The following is a 6,816-nucleotide window of genomic DNA, read 5'->3' on the forward strand; positions in this document are numbered from 1 at the left end:
AATAGAAGGATAAGATGGCCATGAGAAAAAAAGTGGAGGGGGTGAAATGGTGTAGAACTGCTTGGTATACTGGATGTTATTGTTGAAGACAGAAACAGAAGATGGGAATTGGACATTAGTTTGTCAAAACTTGATTCTTAAAGTATCCTGAGCTGTGTTTCTTTGTTATACTGATTATCTTGTTGGTAATTAACAACCGACAACAGAAAGGAAAGCTTGTCTGAACTTTTTTCACTTTTAATGATTAAGCTGAAAAGTGAAATCAAGATCTTCCATCTTTTTCTCAACTGCTAATTTCGTAAGGCAGGACAGATCTACAAGGGGATTGTCTGATAGATTGTTTTCTTCTCTTTTCTAGATATACAGTGCGTCCTAGAATAAAGGAAACCGGGTTTCCCATATCTTTTTTTCTTCAATTGATTATTCAATTATGTCCCTATACTTTGATACCTAATATGAGACGAACAAATACACCTTAATGAGCAAGACAAAGTTGAAATTTTAATGTCATAATCAGGCTGCGCAGAAAAGTTGGACAAGATTGATTCGTTGTATCGACCATCGTGCTTATTAGACGATTGGCTCATTAACATTTCTTTATCTCACTGATCCCTTAAATGAGAAAGGATTCAGATTCACACGTGCAGGTTTGGCCCAAATTATTTCTGACATGTCTCAATATGTATTGTTTTTAATATGTCATATGCGAATGATTTGCTAAGATGTTGGTCTTATATTAAAAAGAAGAACCACTCTTGCCATAAATATGAAATTTGTAGTAAAAACATATTTAATAATTGTGAAATCTGTCTCTGGAAACAGGTTTCCATTTTAGTGGGACGCACTGCAAAGTGCGTACAAAAAGTTTGTACTTTCAAAAAATAATGTTGTGGGAATTTGCAACATGGGGATATTTTTTCACATTAACTGTATTCTTTGGTTTGGTTCTCATCTAACAATTAAAGTTTAAAAAAAAAGACAGAATGTTACTCTTGAATGGGCACTGTCTATGTTCGCGAAGAAATGTTAATTTTCACGCTGTGTCAAGAAAAAAGACGTAACAACTAACTGAGCGGTACATTTCTTTTGCATTTTTTGCAATTGAAATAAAGCAGATACATCTAAATGTTTTATAACAATTTTGTAACCCAAACTTACATTTAAATCACAACATTTACCCTTTTTGACAGCTGGATCTGAGGATATAACTGAATGTAAACAAAATATTCTTTTAGACATCTCTTCTTTCACTAAGTTTCTTTTTTATCATTTAAAGTGGGAACACATTTCATGTTTCATTTTGTTTCTCCACACTTTTCCCAAGCGTGAGAATGAATAACAAAACGAAAATTAAACCTGAGACATTTCATGTTTATTACAGCTCCGTCTAAAGCAGATATCATCAAGATGACATCGGTATGAGGGGAAGGGGAGGGGTGCAATTGATATCTATGAAATGTTTTGGGCAAGGAAACAAGTTAAAAAGGTAAAATATATCTTCAAACACTGTTCAAACAATGTTCCTATCTAAAGTCTATGACATTGTGTTCTTCATGATTAATGTCTACTTGTATTCTAACTATTTCCAAGTTCTGCGCTAATCATTTATCACGGATTTTTTTTTTCAAAAAGTAAGTGGTGTTCTCTTAAGCGTAAGGATTTTTCGACAGTTATATATTCATTTGCTTAAAGAGATCTGTACTAATGTTTAAAAGTGGAAAAAGCTTCAGGAAAATATTACAACCATATAATTTTACAGAATCATTTCTAAGTGCACACTTTTTTTGATACGCACTGTATATGAGTCTACTTTATCCAAGCGACAATTTTGTACCTAAACGCTGTTTTTGTCGATTCATCGATGAAGACCCCAACGGGAAGGTATTTCATTGTTCTGTATGGATGCTGTTTGTTAGTCCTGTTTGCGTTCTCGTATGGTTTCCCTTTTTCTAAGAGATGTTTGAGGTTGTATCAAAGCATTTGCTGAACGGATTGCTATATTTACATCTCTGTTATCGTTACTCGACTAATGGCATTGCTTTCTTCGGAGACGGCAACGGGTGCCTCTTTAGATTTTACCTTCCAAATTGCCCTGAAATAAAAAAAAAATCCTTAGAGGGAAACAAACAGAATTGCATCCAAGGAAATCATGATATATAATCATGCCACAAATACCATGTCTACATACATGTATCTACATTGAATTGATCGTGCATTTGCTCCACTTTTATAGGGCATAATCACTAGCGGAACCAGTGTCCTTAATTTTTTGTTGAAAATGTTTTCTTTCTTTTTTTATTGCTTGTCAAAATTTTCCTAGGGAAAATGTCCCTTCCCCTTTTGGAAAATCCTGGATTATGCCCCAGGGCATGATCATTTATCATTCACATATTTTGTATGCTTATTCTAGCTAATGAGTATATATATATATATATATATATATATATATATATGTTTTTAATTCCCGTCAAATTCAAGAAAAGCCTTCGAGCTGAATGCAATAAGAGAATTCTGGATTATTGAAACACCCTGGAAAGCCTGTATGTTTTAGTAAACATTTCAGCAAGTAATCTCAATCAAAACATGATTTGCCTCTGATCCACTCTTATTGACCATTTATATTCATTTGTGTATCTTAAAGTACATTCGACTTTAATCCTTCTCGTATTTGCGGTTAGGTTTTAGCACATGATCACTGAATACCTAACAAATTGTTCAAGCACACAACGGTCTTCAGCATGTTCTTTTTATGAAAGAAAGATCACACAGGAGCACAAGAGAACTTCAACTGCATGCCGTGTTTGTCGCTCATATTTGATTTTGAGATTACTCCGACCATGCTAACTACACAAGTATCATTTGCATGAAAGTTAATCGTTTATCTCATTGATTTCTGTTTTCAATATTTTTAGACACTTTCACTAAAAAGAGCTAAATTCCACTTTAAAAGTATTCAAATCTAACTCCGAAAAGGCCTGGTCTCCCGTTTCACCCCGAGAGGGGTGGAATTAGGGACCAGCTCGTTTTCATTTAGTCATGTTCAAACGAGTTACAATAACCGGATTGGAAGTCATCCGTGCAACGAATATATCTAGTTGTATTCTTGTACCATTCTCTAGTCAGAAAGGATTATGTTCTCGTAAAACTCGCCAAGAAAATATCAGATATATCTTTAATAACAAATTCACCCAGCTGACTCTTTAATAAGTATTTTGGTTCTATGTCCAACTAGATTTTAGATAAATATGAATATTTGACCGAATTAAAGAAATATAGAGAAGAGACGGAGAAAAGAGAGAGACAAAATTATTGAAGACAAAAATAAAATACCACATGAAATGTAACATAAAACATTTTTTTACAAGTTTATTAGAACAAAGAACTGTAGGCATATATACACATATCGGACTGTCAAGAAATACGTGCTGAAAATTATTTTAAATATAATTTATGAATTATTGCATTGTTACAAACATTTCCATTTCATAAAGTGTGCCATTCATTTGTTGTAAAATTCATTATCAATATTAAATCACTACATTAAAACATTAATGTATGTTCCATTGTAAAAGAATGAAAGTCAATTATAATTAAGAAAGGAAGCAAATTAACCCGTATGTTTACTAATAAGGCATCCAGATAAATTAATTAATCGTATCATGTACTACTATGCAATGAAAAAAAAACCGTAGCCATCGGCAAGATACAATTATGTTGCATGTCGATTTTTATAGTTACAACTGCATGCGAAATTACAGTAGCACAATAGAAATATATCAAATGATAAAATTTGCACAATCGACATTTTCAATAAGTATACAGCAAGATAAAAGAACAAATGAAATATAAAGTAGTAAATTAATGTCGTACAAGAAAATGGTTACACTTCGTAATTCCGAAACACGTAAATTGCCTATACCTCGATGTTCGTTAATCCGAAAACGTAAAATGGTTTCGTTAATCCTAACATTTGTGGCGTTATTCCAAAGGTTCTATAATCCGAATAAGAAATAAGGTTCGATGTTCCGAAGGTTTGTTAATCCGAAAACGAAATAAGGTTCGTTGTTCCAAAGGTTCGTTAGTCCGAAAACGAAATTAGGTTCGTTAATCATTTCGTTTTCGGACTAACGAACCTTCGGAATTACGAACCTCATTTCGTTTTCTGATTAACGAACCTTCGAAATTACGAACCTCATTTCGTTTTCGGACTAACGAACCTTCGGAATTAGGAATCTTCGGATATATGAACCTTCGGAATAACGAAGCTTCGGAATTACGAATGTATGCGCAAGAAAACATACTACGAGCTAATAGTAATATCACATATGTACATTTGCACTAGCACATCATTTTCTATTCTATCTATTTCAGTAATGTTAACAAAAAATAGACAAGATTGAACATGAATTATTGATTTCAGTTGTATCATTAATGTCCATATGACAGTATAGAATTTACATTAAATCGAAATGTCTATTAACGCTTGAAAAGCCTTTATAGATTATGACTGTAATCAAATGCCATTTAATATCAAAGAAGACCCTTATCACTTGCAATAATAATGTTTGCATTGGTTTGGCAATGTTACTCTCGCATCGGGCGATATAGATGCTACGTCATGTACATTCCATCCGGTTTCTTAGTCAAACAAAAAGCAAAGTTAACAGGTGAATTATGACGGGGAAAAACGATTCAATCACATTCCTCAAAAATGCATCATTGCGAATTCGATTCCTTTTGACTACCATTTTTACATTTCGAAATGAGAGGTCTACGACAACGTAATCAGATGGTTTGGGGTGTCCTACTCAGCTTACTTTATTGTACAATGACTCATTTTATTTAACAGGCCACATGTATGATCAAGGTATCATTAATGAGAGAATTCGATCATTAGTTTATTTGACAAATTTCCTTCGAAGTCAAGTCCACTCCAGAAAAATGTTGATTTGAATATATAGTAAAAGTGCAAAGTAGTAAAATGGTGAAAACTTCATCAAAATCGGATGTAAAGTTTTTTTAAAAAAATTGCATTTTAAAGTTACACTTTTTCACAAAACAGTGAAAAATGCACAACTCCTTGACATGCAAATGGGTCAGTCGATGATGTTCCTCACTCACTATTTCTTTTGTTTTTATTGTTTGAATTATAGATTTATAGATTTGAATATAAGGACCAACTTGACAGAACCATGTAATATTAAACCATGTTAACTCCACATGTTCAAATTCAAAATTCAAATTCATTTATTTAACGTCTATTAAAAAACAGGGTACAATACACAGTGAAATTAATCGTTGTTTCTCTTGAAAATTAGAATATTTCATATGTCGTATAATAGATGCATTCAAGAAAATAATCCTGCCGGGTACCATTTAATCTCAAATGGGTTGAGTGCAGCACAATATGGGAAATCTTCTCTCTGATGGAAACCATACCTTGCCAGGTATTCGAGCCCACGTCCCTCTATTTGAAAGACTATTAGACCAATAATTTCAAAAAAAGATAAGACTACTTTAAGGTACTATTAGCTACATTCCTCGACCAAATAAAGATTGTATTGTCTACATGTTTATCTCATATTAATCTCAACAGTTTTATGCTAAGTTCAAATTTGGCCCAAGATGACCGTAAGGAGCCCATAAACCGATCGTATCTTCCACATCCCAAAGTATACAAACTCTAGCTGTTCTGCTATCCTACGATTTTAAAGCGTTCCTACTGACATCGTATAGCACCGTAAAGCATATGATGACATGTCCTAAGGATGCCCCAGTCCTATGTCAAAACTCAAAGTAAGAAAAATATCAGCTCTTTGTTAAGTGCGATTTATATCCACCTCACAATTTACCAAAAAGTGCTTGAAATATAGAGCTGAAATTGACTTTTTTTCCAGATTGGAATATCAAATAGTTTAAGCTGGCGCTTCGCGCTCGCTTTGATTTTCATGATAAAAGATGTATTTAGAATGCCTAGATTCTAGGTCTAAATATGAAACACGCGCGCGCATGTTTATTCAGATACTCCACTATATTTAAATCATTCAGTTTCAGATCACAATATAAAACAATTCTGCTCGCATTATTGATGTAATTAGAAGATCCCCAATTACTCATCCTTTTCATGATTTATAAAACATGAATAGAGTGTCTCGTCCAGTAGGTCTAAATCTCGAAATTTTCCGCTCGCGCTTCGCGCTCGCATCAATTTTTTAGTTAGGCCTATATGTTGACCATATAAGTTTTTCAAGATCTGTTCATTCCTTTAAATACCAACTTAAACACATATAGACAAATCATATCGTTCATTTTAATCATTATACAATACACTTATCATCCACTATTCTATTGTCCGTGCCGTTCCTATAGTACATTTGATATCGATTGTTGCTCATTTCTTGTCTTTCGGTTATTCCCACTTATTATCTAGACATTAAAACGTGTTGTGTTTTGTTTGTTTTGTTTTGTTTTTCTCTTTTTATCTTGATGTATATTATTGATAAAATTACCAAATGATGCAATATGTCTTCTGCTTGTTTTTTTAATTCCAAAATTAAATTTATTAGTACTGTGTAATACATTACCTTATGTTTTAACGATCTTTCATCTTTTCAAATGCTTTTTTTATATATATAATCACAGAGCCCTGAGGTAGACCAGCTTTTAATGTTAATATTTTGCATATTTATATCATGTATCTTGCCATCTGTAACTCGTAACACATTTTTGTATTTTTACTTTGTATTTGTTCCTTTTTTCTGTATCTCAAAATGTCCTGTTACTATGTTTTTTCGTACATTGTATGTCTTTTAATGC

Source organism: Lytechinus variegatus, chromosome 1 (assembly GCF_018143015.1).
Source record: "Lytechinus variegatus isolate NC3 chromosome 1, Lvar_3.0, whole genome shotgun sequence".
Lineage (NCBI taxonomy): Eukaryota > Metazoa > Echinodermata > Echinoidea > Temnopleuroida > Toxopneustidae > Lytechinus > Lytechinus variegatus.